Source organism: Bufo bufo, chromosome 1, assembly GCF_905171765.1.
Source record: "Bufo bufo chromosome 1, aBufBuf1.1, whole genome shotgun sequence".
Classification (NCBI taxonomy): domain Eukaryota; kingdom Metazoa; phylum Chordata; class Amphibia; order Anura; family Bufonidae; genus Bufo; species Bufo bufo.
In genome coordinates, this window is record NC_053389.1 from 842,224,995 (window position 1) to 842,244,002 (window position 19,008).

The 19,008-nt window shown below is 44.8% G+C and overlaps 1 protein-coding gene across 8 annotated transcripts in view; it reads right to left on the reverse strand.

Moving 5' to 3' along the window:
• Positions 1-19,008, reverse strand: part of LOC120986730 (monocarboxylate transporter 13-like) — a 144,714-nt gene that overhangs the window by 99,291 nt on the left and 26,415 nt on the right. The window contains exon 1 of one of the 8 annotated variants that reach the window (XM_040415437.1): positions 18,692-18,806. The exons of the other annotated variants lie outside the window; for them this stretch is intronic. The gene's annotated coding sequence lies outside the window, so the exon portion shown is untranslated. Of the gene's footprint in view, positions 1-18,691; positions 18,807-19,008 lie in introns of those variants that run through there. 8 annotated transcript variants of the gene reach the window in all.

Below are 19,008 nucleotides of genomic sequence, written 5' to 3' on the forward strand. Positions count from 1 at the left end.
TACCACCTGCGGTTTAACATAAGGACAAGCAAAAACAAAATGACCACTCTTTCCACAATAGTAACATAGTTTGTGCAATTTCCTAAAGTCTCTACTATCAGAATGGCAAGAAACCTGACCCAATTGCATGGGTTCCTCCGCTACCCCCATGTTACCTGTAACATCACCCGGGGAGGCAGTAGAGACGAACCCACTCACAGAAGGGATACCTTGCGCAGGGGGAGCCCTATACCTCTCTCTGATACGTCTGTCTAGCCGTACTGCTAAAGACATGGCGTTCTCCAAAGAGTCTGGGTATTCATGAAAAGCAAGGGCATCCTTCAATCTCTCAGATAACCTCTGACAAAACGGACTACGTAACGCGGGATCATTCCACTTTGATTCAGTAGCCCATCTCCTAAACTCAACACAGTAAGCCTCTGCAGTATGTTCCCCCTGAAACAAATTACGTTGTCTCGACTCCGCCATCGAGACCCGATCTGGGTCATCGTAGATTAATCCCAGAGCCTTAAAAAATTCCTCCACCGACCGGAGCGCCCGAGAACCAGGTGGCAGAGAAAAGGCCCAGGATTGCGCGTCCCCTTTAAGCAGAGAAATAATTATTCCTATCCTCTGACTCTCATCACCTGACGACGATGGACGCAGCCGAAAGTACAATTTGCAGGACTCTCTAAAACGGATAAAGTCATCCGTACCCCCTGAAAATCGATCAGGAAGAGCCACTTTAGGCTCCAAACAAACTTGACTTCCTCCTGATGCCAGAGCATTCTGACACTCTGCGACCGAACCACGTAGCTCCGCAACCTCTAGGGATAGCCCCTGCATGCGGTCAACTAATGCTTCAAATGACGCCATCACAAAACCGCTGAGCAATGACAGTCAAAGTTTTGGGCGGATTATGATGTCACGGCGGACGTGCACTCAGACTAACAGATAAACCACCAACCAGGCTCTAGGCAGGGGAAGGGTCACCTCCTAGCTAATCCCTGACCTCTCTCCCTGCACTGCTCAGCCTACATGCAGACCTTGGTGGTAGGTATGATGTGTCCCCGTGCCTAGGCTGAAACACCCTAAATTCCCTGAGATGGTGAAGAGGGCAAATAGGAGCAGCCTGCTCGCACAGAACCTGGATGGGAGAGATGACACAAAACAACCAAACTTGAAACCACACTTATCTTTCTGAGCTGGAGTAGACAACCTTCCTTCCTAGCTTCCAAGACCAAAGTGATTCCTATAATCCGCTCAGAGCACTGGGATGGAGTGCTATTTAAACTAATGACCCCACCCAGTGCACCTGATGAGAGGCGGATCCAGCACGGCTCCAAAACAAAACCCTAAACTCGTGCTGCTATTCTGGCCGACCTCCGCACATAGTCAGGGCGGGGCATGACAGCAGTGCACACTTGATTTTATCCGATACTTGGTTGTGCAGGGAGGGCACGGCTCTCCTGGAGAAGTAGTGGCAGCTGGGAACAACATACTGTGGGACAGCAAGTGACATGAGCTGTTTGAAGCTGTCTGTGTCCACCAGCCTGAATGACAGCATTTCATAGGACAGTAGTTTAGAAATGTTGGCATTCAGGGCCAGGGATCGAGGGTGGCTAGGTGGGAATTTACGCTTTCTCTCAAATGTTTGTGAGATGGAGAGCTGAACGCTGCCGTGTGACATGGTGGAGATGCTTGGTGACGGAGGTGGTGGTGTTGGTGGTACATCCTCTGTTTGCTGGGCGGCAGGTGCCAACGTTCCTCCCGAGGCGGCAGCAGCAGAAGAGGTAGCAGGGGGAGCCTGAGTGAGTTCCTTGTTTTTAAGGTGTTTACTCCACTGCAGTTCATGCTTTGCATGCAGGTGCCTGGTCATGCAGGTTGTGCTAAGGTTCAGAACGTTAATGCCTCGCTTCAGGCTCTGATGGCACAGTGTGCAAACCACTCGGGTCTCGTCGTCAGCACATTGTTTGAAGAACTGCCACACCAGGGAACTCCTTGAAGCTGCCTTTGGGGTGCTCGGTCCCAGATGGCGGTGGCCAGTAGCAGACGGACTCTCTTGGCGGCGGGTGTTCCTCTTTTGCACCCTGCTCTCTCTTTTGCTACGCTGTTGGCTCGGTCTCACCACTGCCTCTTCCTCTGAACTCTGAAAGTCAGTGGCACGACCTTCATTCCATGTGGGGTCTATGACCTCATCGTCCCCTGAATCGTCTTCCACCCAGTCTTCCTCCCTGACCTCCTTTTCGGTCTGCACACTGCAGAAAGACGCAGCAGTTGGCACCTGTGGCGAAACCAACCTCGCCACTGGGTTTTGGAGAGGCCTGTTTAAAAGCCTCTTGCCTCAGGATTATGGCCCATACTAACTTTTAAACCCCTGAACCTATTCAAGTGAATTTTGGATAGGTTTGTCCCCAAGTTATACTGTTTAAATTGATATTCACAGGTTGAACAAATTCCTGTTCAGGGAATTCTATAAAAGAATATGGTCAACAAATTACATAGTCACAGTAATGCCATCATTCTAAAATATAACTTTTAATATTTATAAATAAAATAGTCAATGAATCCCTCTAAGTAATAATTAATCAATAAACATAGAAAGAAAAAAAGGAAAAGTAAATTTGAAAACTAGGGTCAGAGTGATAGAAGTAGCAAGATGTTTGTTGATGGTTAGTAGATGTTAATGAAACCTATTTAGGGAGGTAATAGCCCTATTTAGGACCCTAACGTAGTAGCCCTACCTAATACGGAATAGCCGCCCGTTTCTCGTGCCTCCTAAAGTCCCTAGTTGGCCCTGTAGGGATGGATGCCTATATAAAGGGGACCCTATAGAAATGCCTGGGCTAATCTACACAAGAAAAATAATAAATGTACACAGATTACAAAACCCGGTGACAGACTACACCCAAATATGAAAATAAGATATATAGAAATTACAGAAGTGAAATGTCCAAACTTGTCCCTACGCGTTTCGCCTGGTTGGTGTCAGGCTCATCAGGGGACATATTTAGCAAAGAATACCTATCACCATAGAATAATACAAATATTATTACATATATATATATATAAAGATTTTTATTTCCTTTTTATATTTTTCTCCTCCGTTTGAGGGTACGTAGAAAGATATTAGGATTTAAAATAGAATAGGCCAGTACTTAAATTAATACTGATCGATAAAGTCAATAGGATGATCAGATCAATTGCCATCAGCAGGAGACAATCAATGAATTGATGAGCGAGAGGAGATAACGATATTGATAGAAAACCCCAGCTCATTCATCCATCTCGTGCTAAGGGCTGTGGCCAGACTGAGATACACCAAACCATATATTTAGGTGTATACTAGTCTGTCTGTTATATTGGGACTCTGCCTCTAAATTTTCAACATCACCAAAAGTTATGCCAATAACAGATATCAGATATCAATCAAGAGATAGAGATGATTCTCTTAATAAATGCCAGAACTATTTAGTTAGCTATAGATAGTGGCTAACACATCAAACGGTATATGTATATACCAACACCATTCAATATAAATACTGTGGACTAGTAGCAGCTGATTTGTATCGATAGTACTTGCGTGCCCATTTGGGGCTGGATGAATCGATGGTAATGTCCGCAGCTCCAGGTGTTTATGGCAGTGGTAGCTTCAGGAAAAAACCTGTGGTGATGGCGTCCGGTGGGTGAGCGGCGAGGTGTTGCCGGCGTTCCTACCTTTTAAACCCTAACTTCCGGGTATCGGGTCACATGGGTGACCACGTGATTGTGATGACAGAGAGCGTCAGACGTCGGACGCCTGGAACCAGGCCTCGTTTGGGGATGAAAAGGATAGCGTCTGACGTAAGACGCACCCAGGTAAACACTGCATGTCTAGTGTTAGACCGTGACTTCCGGATCACAAAGGAAAGTCACGTGATCGCAGTGCCGGGCAGCGTCCGACGTCATGCAATGATGCAAAGACAACAATAAGAGGTAGATCTCATAGGTCAAACGGCATACACACCTCAGTGACCGCTATACCGGTCATGTGACTAGCAAAGTGGGGCCAGACAATTGGTTATTAGGTCAGGCCAGCCGCAGAATCAAGAAAGCAGAGCTGGTAGCTAATATATAAACCACATTGAATACGTGGTATTAGTAAATAAGTCCCATTAGAAGTTAATAACAACCACATTACTTATAACATTATATAGTAGTGGCCCACATAAAATTTAATAAATGGATATTTAGATATATTAGGCTTATGGCGTCATAATTGCATTTGCCAAAATTTATTATATTTTATTTTAATTATTAGAGAGTAATTGACAGAAAATAGATGTGTTTATATATATGGGGTCCTTCCCCCAACATTTAATAATAATTATGTTATAAAGGATATGATGATCCTGTAAGATAGATGGAACGCCTTAAATAAAACACGCAAAGTCTATAGATTCATTTAAACCGGATGGAATGACCGTGTTAAGCCTGTGAATCCACCTTGATTCTTTTTGTTTCAACAATTTATCCAGATCCCCACCTCTTTTTGACGTTTTTATGACTTCAATCATTGAGAAGTGTAGAGTTTTGACAGATCCTGCATGTCTACTCCAAATATGTCTTGATACGGGTTTATCCCGTTTATTACGGATATCCCCGATATGCTCTAGGATCCGTTTTTTAAAAATCCTTTTAGTCTTGCCTATATATTTAAGTCCACAGTCACATTGAGCCATGTATATTACCCCAGATGTATTGCAGTTGGCAAAGTTGCGGGCATGGAAGATTCGATTTCCCGCACTATCAGAAAAGGTTTTTCCTAAGGTTATGAATGCACAAGCTTTGCATTTACCACACTTAAATGTGCCCATCTGTCTATTGGACAACCATGTATTCATGTCTGGGGGCTCAAAGTGACTGTGTACAACCGTGTCGCCAACATTGCGCCCACGTCTATAGGTAATAGATGGATTCTCGGATAGTACCTGTGTTAAATCAGGATGTGTCTTTAACAATGCCCAATAGCGGTTTAGAATATCCCGAACCTGATGGGATTCTGAATCAAAGGTACCAATAATTCTTATTGGATCCAGAGAGTTTGTTGTCTTTATTTTTGGGCGTAATAGAGCAGTACGATCCTTTGCTTTAGCCCAATCCCATGCTTGGTATAGGCACGGGCTTGGATAGCACCTCTGTTTGAACCGGTCAAAAAGTTTGAATGCTTCATATGTGAAGCTTTTGTTGTCTGAACAATTTCTCCGGACTCTCAAGAACTGACCCTTTGGGATGCCTCTTTTAAGTGGGATAGGATGAAAACTCTCCCATCGTAAGAGACTGTTAGTAGAAGTCTTTTTCCAAAAAAGGGTCGTCTTAATGTTATTGTGTTCATCTCTTTCTAGACATACATCCAAAAAATTGATGGTATTATGGTGTATTTCAGAGGTGAAGAAAAGTCCAATATGGTTGGAATTCAGTGTATCCATAAATTGTTGGAATTCATTGGTTGTCCCAGACCATAAAAGAAAAATGTCGTCTATGTATCTGGACCAGAGTGTGATAAATCTGGTCCAAGATAACATAGATTCAGTAAAGACAACTGTGTCCTCCCACCAGCCCAGGAGTAAGTTGGCATACGTTGGTGCACACGGGCTGCCCATCGCAGTACCCCTGAGCTGGTGGTAGAAGCGGTTCTCAAAAATAAAATAATTGTGTGTTAAAATAAAATTGAGAAGCTGAAGGGTAAATTGATTGTGTTGGTGTAAGTCCACAGATCTGGAGTCCAGAAAGAATTTCACTGCTGACAGGCCCTTATTATGAGGGATAGAGGTATATAGAGCCTCTACATCTATGGAGGCAAACCAACTATCGGGTTCTATAGTAACACCCTCAACTCTTTGCAGTAAATCAGTCGTGTCCTGTAAATAGGAGGGAAGTGTGGATACAAAGGGACGAAGAATTTTGTCAATATATACACCGGCATGATGGGTAAGACTATCAATCCCAGAGACTATTGGACGTCCCTTTAGGGGGTTGACACCCTTGTGTATCTTTGGGAGTCCATAGAAAGTCGCTGTTTTAGGGATTGTGGGTAACAAATATTCAAATTCTTTACGATCAATACATCTATTTTCCAGGCCTTCTTGTAATATCTGAACCAGTTCCCTCTGGAATCTGTCAGTTGGATCCACCATCAGGACTGTATAGCTGTTTTTATCTAAGACCAAGGAGAGGCACATATCTCTATATTGTTGTACTGAGAGGACAACAATATTCCCCCCCTTGTCCGATGATTTAATGATGATGTCCCTATTAATGCTTAAGTTCTGTAATGCAGTCATTTCTCCCGTAGTGTAATTTTTTACAGATGTAGTATGGGCAATTTTTTCAAGATCACGTATGACAGATTTTAAAAAGATGTCAATATTTGCGTCATTTAATGTTTTGGGTGGCATCTTGACACTCTTATTTCTCAAGGTAGTAAAGGGGCCCTGGCCCTTGGGTCTTTCCCCTTCCTCTAGAAGGTATACAAGGGTGTCAATGCCCTCAAGATCACACCTGGAGCTGCGGACATTACCATCGATTCAACCAGCCCCAAATGGGCACGCAAGTACTATCGATACAAATCAGCTGCTACTAGTCCACAGTATTTATATTGAATGGTGTTGGTATATACATATACCGTTTGATGTGTTAGCCACTATCTATAGCTAACTAAATAGTTCTGGCATTTATTAAGAGAATCATCTCTATCTCTTGATTGATATCTGATATCTGTTATTGGCATAACTTTTGGTGATGTTGAAAATTTAGAGGCAGAGTCCCAATATAACAGACAGACTAGTATACACCTAAATATATGGTTTGGTGTATCTCAGTCTGGCCACAGCCCTTAGCACGAGATGGATGAATGAGCTGGGGTTTTCTATCAATATCGTTATCTCCTCTCGCTCATCAATTCATTGATTGTCTCCTGCTGATGGCAATTGATCTGATCATCCTATTGACTTTATCGATCAGTATTAATTTAAGTACTGGCCTATTCTATTTTAAATCCTAATATCTTTCTACGTACCCTCAAACGGAGGAGAAAAATATAAAAAGGAAATAAAAATCTTTATATATATATATATGTAATAATATTTGTATTATTCTATGGTGATAGGTATTCTTTGCTAAATATGTCCCCTGATGAGCCTGACACCAACCAGGCGAAACGCGTAGGGCCAAGTTTGGACATTTCACTTCTGTAATTTCTATATATCTTATTTTCATATTTGGGTGTAGTCTGTCACCGGGTTTTGTAATCTGTGTACATTTATTATTTTTCTTGTGTAGATTAGCCCAGGCATTTCTATAGGGTCCCCTTTATATAGGCATCCATCCCTACAGGGCCAACTAGGGACTTTAGGAGGCACGAGAAACGGGCGGCTATTCCGTATTAGGTAGGTCTACTACGTTAGGGTCCTAAATAGGGCTATTACCTCCCTAAATAGGTTTCATTAACATCTACTAACCATCAACAAACATCTTGCTACTTCTATCACTCTGACCCTAGTTTTCAAATTTACTTTTCCTTTTTTTTTCTTTCTATGTTTATTGATTAATTATTACTTAGAGGGATTCATTGACTATTTTATTTATAAATATTAAAAGTTATATTTTAGAATGATGGCATTACTGTGACTATGTTTAAATTGATGTAAGTTATATGTATGGACAATGTAAACTCACAAAGTTGTAACAATTTATAATAAGTGTAACTTGTCAGCTTGGGAGGAATATGCTGGGTGTGTTTCTATTGTCCCATTGTGTGTTTAAATGGTGATATCTGTCCTGTTGTCCCCACATGTGTATTGGCGATTTCCCTTTGTCCTGAGAGATAATTGGATTGCTCCTCGGTTGTCTCCGGGACAGAGAGGAGGAAACCATGATGCATTGTGGGGATATGTTGTATCTGTCCTCTGTCACAGTCTCCCTTCTGGTCCTCTGGGGGCGTGAACGATTGGTTGCTGTACTTACATTGTATGTGTTGTAATATACTGATTGGTTGTATTTCAAAACCCTGTGGGCAGTACTATGTTTGTTTTTTGTGAATAAAAGAGGCTGTACTTGAAGTAAAGTCAGACCACTGCTTGACCCTCAACACGGAGCCTTGTCTCGTTATTGGGGGATCCACTGTATGCTGTTAGAGACTGATTGCCAGGAGTGTAAGCTGATTCCTGTTCGTCTGCTAGCAGCTATTCGTGAGGTTCCAGTTTGGAGTGCTATTTTGTATCCAGTTCGGGAGTTGGTGTTCTGCAGTAGCTGTGCCTGTCTCTCAGAAATGGGCATATCGCCTAAACGGATTTTAACACCTTGTCTGCTGAAACGGTCCGTTACATTGGTGGCAGCAGTGGGATCGTTCCTACAGCCAGAAGGACAGCTACAGGAGACACCATTTCTTTGGATTTTACAACTTAAGGGCAACGCATGTCTCAGTACAGTGACCCTAAAAGCACCAAGATGGAACCAGCAGTGGAGTACAGATACTCTGTTGAGGAATTTGATCGTATGATGTGGTTGCGGCTGAACTTCTTCGGACCCAATCCAGCTGAGAAATACGTGAAGTTCATGAGGAGTCTAGTGTTAAAGACCCTACTATACCGGGCAGAAGGTGACGGTCAGCTGCCACGTTGGGTGGACCTCCATCGGAAGTTACAGTTGCGGGACAGAGGGAGCTCAGTCTCCTCTCCCCAGCGGCAGAGTGTCCAGCAGGGAATTGGGAGCCCAGTCTCCATTCCCCAGCGGCAGTGTGAATTGCAGGGAATTGGGAGCCCAGTCTCCATTCCCCAGCGGCAGTGTGAATTGCAGGGAATTGGGAGCCCAGTCTCCATTCCCCAGCGGCAGTGTGAAGTGCAGGGAGAGGAGAGCAGCGTCCTCCCTCCCCAGTGGCAGGCTGAGTTACAGGGGGCAGAGGTAGTTGTTCCTGCCCCCCAGCAGCAGCATGATTTTTTGGGAATTGGGAGCCCAGTCTCCATTACCCAGCGGCCGTGTGATTTATTGGGAATTGGGAGCCCAGTCTCCATTCCCCAGCGGCAGGCGGAGTTACAGGGGGCAGAGACAGTCGGTCCTGTCCCCCAGCGGCAGAGTGTCCAGCAGGGAATAGAGAGCCCAGTCTCCTTTCCCCAGCAGCAGGACACTGTATTGGGAGCAGAGACAGTCGGTCTCTTAATAATAAGTGTAACTTGTCAGCTTGGGAGGAATATGCTGGGTGTGTTTCTATTGTGCCATTGTCCCATTGTGTGTTTAAATGGTGATTCCTGTCCTGTTGTATCCACATGTGTATTGGCGATTTCCCTTTGTCCTGAGAGATAATTGGATTGCTCCTCGGTTGTCTCCGGGACAGAGAGGAGGAAACCATGATGCATTGTGGGGATATGTTGTATCTGTCCTGTGTCGCAGTCTCCCTTCTGGTCCTCTGGGGGCGTGAACGATTGGTTGCTGTACTTACATTGTATGTGTTGTAAATTACTAATTGGTTGTATTTCAAAACCCTGTGGGCAGTACTATGTTTGTTTTTTGTGAATAAAAGAGGCTGTACTTGAAGTAAAGTCAGACCACTGCTTGACCCTCAACACGGAGCCTTGTCTCGTTATTGGGGGGATCCGCTGTATGCTGTTAGAGACTGATTGCCAGGAGTGTAAGCTGATTCCTGTTCGTCTGCTAGCAGCTATTCGTGAGGTTCCAGTTTGGAGTGCTATTTTGTATCCAGTTCGGGAGTTGGTGTTCTGCAGTAGCTGTGCCTGTCTCTCAGAAAGGGGCATATCGCCTAAACTGATTTTAACCCCTTGTCTGCTGAAACGGTCCGTTACAGCACCTGTGTTTCGTCATCATCAGAGACGTGCTGAGGTGGTATTCCCATGTCCTCATCATCAGGAAACATAAGTGGTTGTGCGTCAGTGCATTCTATGTCTTCCACCCCTGGGGAAGGGCTAGGTGGATTCCCTTGGGAAACCCTGCCAGCAGAGTCTTCAAACAGCATAAGAGACTGCTGCATAACTTGAGGCTCAGACAGGTTCCCCGATATGCATGGGGGTGATGTGACAGACTGATGGGCTTGGTTTTCATGCGCCATTTGTGCGCTTTCTGCAGAAGACTGGGTGGGAGATAATGTGAACGTGCTGGATCCACTGTCGGCCACCCAATTGACTAATGCCTGTACCTGCTCAGGCCTTACCATCCTTAGAACGGCATTGGGCCCCACCAAATATCGCTGTAAATTCTGGCGTCTACTGGGACCTGAGGTAGTTGGTTCACTAGGACGTGTGGCTGTGGCAGAACGGCCTTGTCCTCTCCCAGCACCAGAGGGTCCACTAACACCACCACGACCATGTCCACGTCCGTGTCCCTTACTAGATAGTTTCCTCATTGTTACCGTTCACCACAATAAGAAAAAAATTATTTGGCCCAATGTATTGAATTCAAATTCAGGCCTTTTTTTACAGGCACCTACGGTAACACTATCTGGCTATCTATTTAGGTACCGTATTACACTAATACAGGCACAGCAGAAACCACAGATTTAGCTGAATCTAAACTGTAGGCCTAGTATTTAGGTGCTGGATGAAAGGTTTCCTTTTACGGACAGAATTAGACTTGGAGATGCATGGTAGCGTGTGAAGTTATTGAGGATGACCCTATCAGCACCTTCAATTAGGGATCGACCGATATTGATTTTTTAGGGCCGATACCGATAATTTGTGAACTTTCAGGCCAATAGCCGATAATTTATACCGATATTCTGGGAATTTTCGTTTTAAAAAAAAATAAAAATTCCTACACAAATCTGCTGAAAATTAATATGTTTATTGTTAACGTGTATTTTTATTTTTTTTGTAAATCTTTCTTTTTCATTTATACTTAATATTTATTTATTTTTCTAACTTTTAGCCCCCTTAGGGACTAGAACCTTTGTCCTATTCACCCTGATAGGATCTCACACTGTCCCTGCTGTTCTGGGCTTTGTGCACACAGCAGCATGGAGCTGAACATGGCAGCCAGTGCTTCAGTAGCGTCCTGGCTGCCATGGTAACTGATCGGAGCCCCAGGATTACACTGCTGGGGCTCCGATCGGAGGAGCAGGGGAGAGGGGATCCTGTGGCCACTGCCACCAATGATTAATACTGGGGGGGGGGGGGGGCTTGGGTGGGGGGGCGTACTGCGCCACCAACGTTTTTAATACTGGGGTGGGGGGCGCACTGTGCCACCAATGACTAATACTTGGGGGCTTGGGGGGGGGGCGCACTGCGCCACCAATGAAGAGAAATCTCTCATTAATTCATATACAGGAGGCGGGAGCTGGCTGCAGAATCACATAGCCGGCTCCCGACCTCTATGAGCGGTAGCTGCGATCCGAGGCACCTAAGGGGTTAACTACCGCAGATCACAGCTACCGCTCATAGAGGTTGGGAGCCGGCTATGTGACTCTGCAGCCAGCTCCCGCCTCCTGTATATGAATTAATGAAAGACTTATCTTCATTGGTGGAGCGGTGGCCTTATTCCCTCCCCTTCTTTTGTCCTCTCTCCTCTAATTGGCGGCAGCAGCATCACAGGGGGAGGAGACACTGCTTCCTTCTCCCCTGTGCTGCTGAGGGAACGCGGAGAGCGCTGAGAGCAGCGCGATCTGTGTTCCCAATATGTTATCGGAATATCCGCAAAATAGATGCCGATAACGGTCAAAATACTAAATATCGGCCGATAATATCGGTAAAACCGATAATCGGTCGATCCCTACCTTCAATGTAATATACCCTTTTATGGATAGATTTAAACTTGGCCTGCTACAGCAGAAACCACTGATTTAGGGAATTGCTAATTTGGGAATTGAATTTCAACCCAGAACAAAATATATCCTTTGCCAGACAGCAGACAGTATTACAATTGGCTAGCCACAGCTGAAACACCAGATTTAGGGTACTGCTATTTTGGGAATTGTATTTCACCCCTCAATAAAATAGCAAGCACAGCCAAGCCCCTGATGTAGGATATAGCAAAAAAACAACAACACACTATTGATGGTTAAATGGACTTGGTGGCAGCTTGTGCTGGCGCACCACAAGACACAAAATGGCCGCCGATCACCCCAGAAAAACGCTCTGGGCAGCCTAAAAACAGTGAGCCATTGAATAGCAGAGGTTGTATGATACACAGCTGTATATCGATCACTTCAGTAAGTAAATCCCTGCCTAATCTCGCCCTAACAGCAGCAGCTGCAGCCTCTCCCTACACTGATCAGAGCAGAGAGACGTGCGGCGCTACGAGACTCCAGCTTAAATAGAGGCTGGGTCACATGCTGCACTGGCCAATCACAGCCATGCCAATAGTAGTCATGGCTGTGATGGCCTCTTGGGGCAAGTATTATGACGCTTGTTGATTGGCTGCTTTGCAGCCTTTCAAAAAGTGCCAAGAAAGCGCCGAACACCAAACCCGAACTTTTACGTAAATGTTTGGGTTCGGGTCCGTGTCACGAACACCCCAAAATTCGGTACGAACCCGAACTATACAGTTCAGGTTCGCTCATCCCTAGTCCTCTCCACACATCTTTGACTTAATCTCTTATATTGCCTCACACATAACCTCTGATGCTTTGAAGACCTTCTTGCTCTTCTCTTGTCCATGCACCTCCCCATACTCTGGAAATTACTAACCGAGCACATCAGAATCCTTTTTACCATCCAAACGCAACCTGAAAGGAAAGCTACAGTACACCCTACAATAACCCTGCTGCCACTACACAACCATCGGAGCAGCTTCTACCTGCTGTCTCCTTTCCTGACAGGGTCTTCTCCCTTCCTTTATCAATCCGTCACTCATTTCGTGCATGCTCTTTGTACTTATCTTTCTATTATGTACAGTACAGACCAAAAGTTTGGACACACCTTCTCATTCAAAGAGTTTTCTTTATTTTCATGACTATGAAGGCATCAAAACTATGAATTAACACATGTGGAATTATATACATAACAAACAAGTGTGAAACAACTGAAAATATGTCATATTCTAGGTTCTTCAAAGTAGCCACCTTTTGCTTGGATTACTGCTTTGCACACTCTTGGCATTCTCTTGATGAGCTTCAAGAGGTAGTCCCCTGAAATGGTCTTCACTTCACAGGTGTGCCCTGTCAGGTTTAATAAGTGGGATTTCTTGCCTTATAAATGGGGTTGGGACCATCAGTTGCGTTGAGGAGAAGTCAGGTGGATACACAGCTGATAGTCCTACTGAATAGACTGTTAGAATTTGTATTATGGCAAGAAAAAAGCAGCTAAGTAAAGAAAAACGAGTGGCCATCATTGCTTTAAGAAATGAAGGTCAGTCAGTCAGCCGAAAAATTGGGAAAACTTTGAAAGTAAGGGCTATTTGACCATGAAGGAGAGTGATGGGGTGCTGCGCCAGATGACCTGGCCTCCACAGTCACCGGACCTGAACCCAATCGAGATGGTTTGGGGTGAGCTGGACCGCAGAGTGAAGGCAAAAGGGCCAACAAGTGCTAAGCATCTCTGGGAACTCCTTCAAGACTGTTGGAAGACCAATTCAGGGGACTGAGTAAAAAGTGACTGGCACTCGCTATATGGTTCACATCAACAGCATTTAATCGCCACCCACTCAACAATGGAGTGTGGACAGCATGAATAAAACAGCATATAATCAACACAATATTAAAACAATTAAAAATATAAATAGTGCGGTGCACTGATAGTAGAATCCTATATGGAGAAGTAGTCCTCTAAATGTGGCGCAATCTGATGTATAATCTATCGCTTAAATATTATACCAAAAGTTCACTGTTATTTGTAGCGAATGATGAAAATGTCCTTTGGATGCAAGAAATATAAATCCAAGTCCGCTATTGGGGGTACTGTCCCTTTAAATAACACTGAATGTTAGCATTAAGTCCACTATATTCCGCAATGTGTTGAAAGTAGCGGTGGACTTTTTAGCTGGTATTAGAAAGCCTCCGGGCCCTCCGGTGCTCAATGCTGTGGGAAAGAAGTTTGCTTACCGGTGTATGCAAGTCCCCGGCAGTCCCGTTATTCAGCTTACCGCACCGCTCGAGGTTACTTCCGGCGTCCTCGCTCCTTGGTGTCTGTCACGTGTTGTCTCAAGGTATCGCGGGACTTGATGGCTTAGTTCCGGGTTCCTGTGAGAGGTACTCACGCTGGATAGAAAAAATGGAGCGCTCCAAATTTAAAACTGCTTAAGAAGTCTTGATCATATCCAATTTCTTATATTACGCAGAGATATAACGCCAGACGCGTTTCGGGGACTTCTCTTCCCTTCCTCAGATGGCCACTGAGGAAGGGGAGAGAAGTCCCCGAAACTACTTTCAACACATTGCGGAATATAGTGGACTTAATGCTAACATTCAGTGTTATTTAAAGGGACAGTACCCCCAATAGCGGACTTGGATTTATATTTCTTGCATCCAAAGGACATTTTCATCATTCGCTACAAATAACAGTGAACTTTTGGTATAATATTTAAGCGATAGATTATACATCAGATTGCGCCACATTTAGAGGACTACTGAAACAACTGAAAATATGTCATATTCTAGGTTCGTCAAAGTAGCCACCTTTTGCTTTGATTACTGCTTTGCACACTCTTGGCATTCTCTTGATGAGATTCAAGAGGTAGTCCCCTGAAATGGTTTTCACTTCACAGGTGTGCCCTTTCAGGTTTAATAAGTGGGATTTCTTGCCTTATAAATGGGGTTGGGACCATCAGTGGCGTTGAGGAGAAGTCAGGTGGATACACAGCTGATAGTCCTACTGAATAGACTGTTAGAATTTGTATTATGGCAAGAAAAAAGCAGCTAAGTAAAGAAAAACGAGTGGCCATCATTACTTTAAGAAATGAAGGTCAGTCAGTAAGCCGAAAAATTGGGAAAACTTTGAAAGTAAGGGCTTTTTGACCATTAAGGAGAGTGATGGGGTGCTGCGCCAGATGACCTGGCCTCCACAGTCACCGGACCTGAACCCAATCGAGATGGTTTGGGGTGAGCTGGACCACAGAGTGAAGGCAAAAGGGCCAACAAGTGCTAAGCATCTCTGGGCACTCCTTCAAGACTGTTGGAAGACCATTTCAGGTGACTACCTCTTGAAGCTCATCAAGAGAATGCCAAGAGTGTGCAAAGCAGTAATCAAAGCAAAAGGTGGCTACTTTGAAGAACCTAGAATATGACATATTTTCAGTTGTTTCACACTTGTTTGTTATGTATATAATTCCACATGTGTTAATTCATAGTTTTGATGCCTTCATAGTCATGAAAATAAAGAAAACTCTTTGAATGAGAAGGTGTGTCCAAACTTTTGGTCTGTACTGTATGTGAACCCTTTTCATATGTGCAGTGCCAGGAATTAATGGCGCTTTAAAATAATAATATTGAAACCTCACTGCTAAATGGACTTTACTGCTGAGGAGTCAGAACCGCGCAGCCGTCTCCCAATGTGCAGAGTCATTACTGGTGTGGACGTCTCTCAGGGCAGGTGAATTGTTGAACCTGCACTTGAGGAGTAAAAGTCAATCTCTACCTGGTAGTGGCAGATGCCCTCTCACATAGAGGGGATTGCAGTAATTAATACCTAGATTAGTAAATGTGCTCTCCAGTCTGAGCATTTTGGGGGCTTTTTACGCTGGTCTTAGATTCTCCTCTACTCTTCCATAAGACTCGGCTGATTTATGACGAGGTGTGCTCCTGGGCAGAAAAACTACCACAGCCCCTGATTGATAATCGCTGGATGATAGCACCTGATTGATAATTCCTGTATGATAGCCTTTGATTGATAACCCCTGGATGATAACCCCTGGATGATAGCCCTTGATTGATAACCCCTGGATGATAACCCCTGGATGATAACCCCTGGATGATAGCCCTTGATTGATAACCCCTGGATGATAGCCCCTGGATGAAGTAGTATTTTGCCAACATTAACACCTGTTCCCAGGTGCACATGTTCGTATATTTTACAGGGCCGGAGTCCAAGCCCTGATACAACTCCCGACATGCCCCCACTCCACCCAACTGCTGAACACAGCGTAAACTGGCCATTAGAATAAATACTATCACACAGCCGGCTAAAAAAGGATATTAGGCACTGCACATTAGGAGATACCAAGAGAAGCCACTAAGCACCAATAGCCCCATCATGAGATCTCTGGATAACTGGTGGTTCTGGTAAAGATCATCAGAAACCTGAAGAATGCCATCCATCAAATCTATGCTGCAGCAGATTGTGCCATTCAAAATAAATGCGGCCATAGAAAGGAGAAAACCTGGAGTCGGGCAGTCAGGGGTAAGACCCACTGGAGAGGAGATGAAGCTGGACATTACATGTCTGTACAAAGTGCTGGAGATAGGTATAATGTCATGGTAAGGAGATAACATGGAGCCAGGCAGTCAGGGTAAGACCCACTGGAGAGGAGATGAAGCTGGACATTAGATGTGTGTACACAGTGCTGGATACATAGAGGTGGAGATGGGTATAAATGTCATGGTAAGGAGATAACACGGAGCCAGGCAGTCAGGGGTAAGACCCACTGGAGAGGAGATGAAGCTGGACATTACATGTCTGTACACAGTGCTGGATACATAGAGGTGGAGATGGGTATAATGTCATGGTAAGGAGATAACATGGAGCTGAGCAGTCAGGGGTGAGACCCACTGGAGAGGAGATGAAGCTGGACATTAGATGTCTGTACACAGTGCTGGATACATAGAGGTGGAGATGGGTATAATGTCATGGTAAGGAGATAACATGGAGCCAGGCAGTCAGGGGTGAGACCCAATGGAGAGGAGATGAAGCTGGACATTAGATGTCTGTACACAGTGCTGGATACACAAAGGTGGAGATGGTATAATGTCATGGTAAGGAGATAACACGGAGCCGGGCAGTCAGGGTAAGACCCACTGGAGAGGAGATAAAGCTGGACATTACATGTCTGTACACAGTGCTGGATACATAGAGGTGGAGATGGGTATAATGTCATGGTAAGGAGATAACATGGAGCTGAGCAGTCAGGGGTGAGACCCACTGGAGAGGAGATGAAGCTGGACATTAGATGTCTGTACACAGTGCTGGATACATAGAGGTGGAGATGGGTATAAAGTCATGGTAAGAAGATAACATGGAGCTGAGCAGTCAGGGGTAAGACCCACTGGAGAGGAGATAAAGCTGGACATTACATGTCTGTACACAGTGCTGGATACATAGAGGTGGAGATGGGTATAATGTCATGGTAAGGAGATAACATGGAGCTGAGCAGTCAGGGGTGAGACCCACTGGAGAGGAGATGAAGCTGGACATTACATGTCTGTACACAGTGCTGGATACATAGAGGTGGAGATGGGTATAATGTCATGGTAAGGAGATAACATGGAGCTGAGCAGTCAGGGGTGAGACCCACTGGAGAGGAGATGAAGCTGGACATTAGATGTCTGTACACAGTGCTGGATACATAGAGGTGGAGATGGGTATAATGTCATGGTAAGGAGATAACATGGAGCTGAGCAGTCAGGGGTGAGACCCACTGGAGAGGAGATGAAGCTGGACATTACATGTCTGTCCACAGTGCTGGATACATAGAGGTGGAGATGGGTATAATGTCATGGTAAGGAGATAACATGGAGCTGAGCAGTCAGGGGTGAGACCCACTGGAGAGGAGATGAAGCTGGACATTAGATGTCTGTACACAGTGCTGGATACATAGAGGTGGAGATGGGTATAATGTCATGGTAAGGAGATAACATGGAGCTGAGCAGTCAGGGGTGAGACCCACTGGAGAGGAGATGAAGCTGGACATTAGATGTCTGTACACAGTGCTGGATACATAGAGGTGGAGATGGGTATAAAGTCATGGTAAGAAGATAACATGGAGCTGAGCAGTCAGGGGTAAGACCCACTGGAGAGGAGATAAAGCTGGACATTACATGTCTGTACACAGTGCTGGATACATAGAGGTGGAGATGGTATAATGTCATGGTAAGGAGATAACATGGAGCCGAGCAGTCAGGGTAAGACCCACGGAGAGGAGATGAAGCTAGACATTAGATGTCTGTATACAGTGCTGGATACATAGAGGTGGAGATGGTATAATGTCATGGTAAGGAGATAACATGGAGCTGAGCAGTCAGGGGTGAGACCCACTGGAGAGGAGATGAAGCTGGACATTACATGTCTGTATACAGTGCTGGATACATAAAGGTGGAGATGGGTATAATGTCATGGTAAGGAGATAACATGGAGCCGAGCAGTCAGGGGTAAGACCCACTGGAGAGGAGATGAAGCTGGACATTAGATGTCTGTCCACAGTGCTGGATACATAGAGGTGGAGATGGTATAATGTCATGGTAAGGAGATAACCTGGAGCCGAGCAGTCAGGGGTAAGACCCACTGGAGAGGAGATGAAGCCGGACATTACATGTCTGTACACAGTGCTGGAGCCCTTTAAAAGTTGCAGTGTCCAGTGATAGTCCTTGCCTCCTCTCATTTAGCAGGTCACCTGATTGTTAAAGTTAACTCTTTCATTTTTCTTATACTAAAGTCACATCCAGAGCATTTGTCTCGATTACAATGTTACATTATATAGAGCTCTACTCCAATCACATCCAGAGCTGTCATTTCCATTTCAATATTACCTTAGAGCTTTTCTCCAGTCACATCCAGAGCTCTCATTTCCATTTCAATATTACCTTAGAGCTTTTCTCCAGTCACATCCAGAGCTGTTGTCTCCATTCCAATGTTACCTTAGAGCTTTTCTCCAGTCACATCCAGAGCTGTTGTCTCCATTCCAATGTCACTTTATATAATTTCACTTTTTTTTACAGTGACCCTGGTGCTCGGCATTGCTCAATCGGTTAATAATTGATGGTGTCGGGCACCTCAGTCCAGGGGTGCAGCTTTTACAGATGGAGGAACCTAAATCTGTCAATTATTTACCGCCATCGTCTTCCTTCACCAGATCCTCTTTTAACTCTACTGAGGCCTGCATGATGGGGGATCCCTCAGG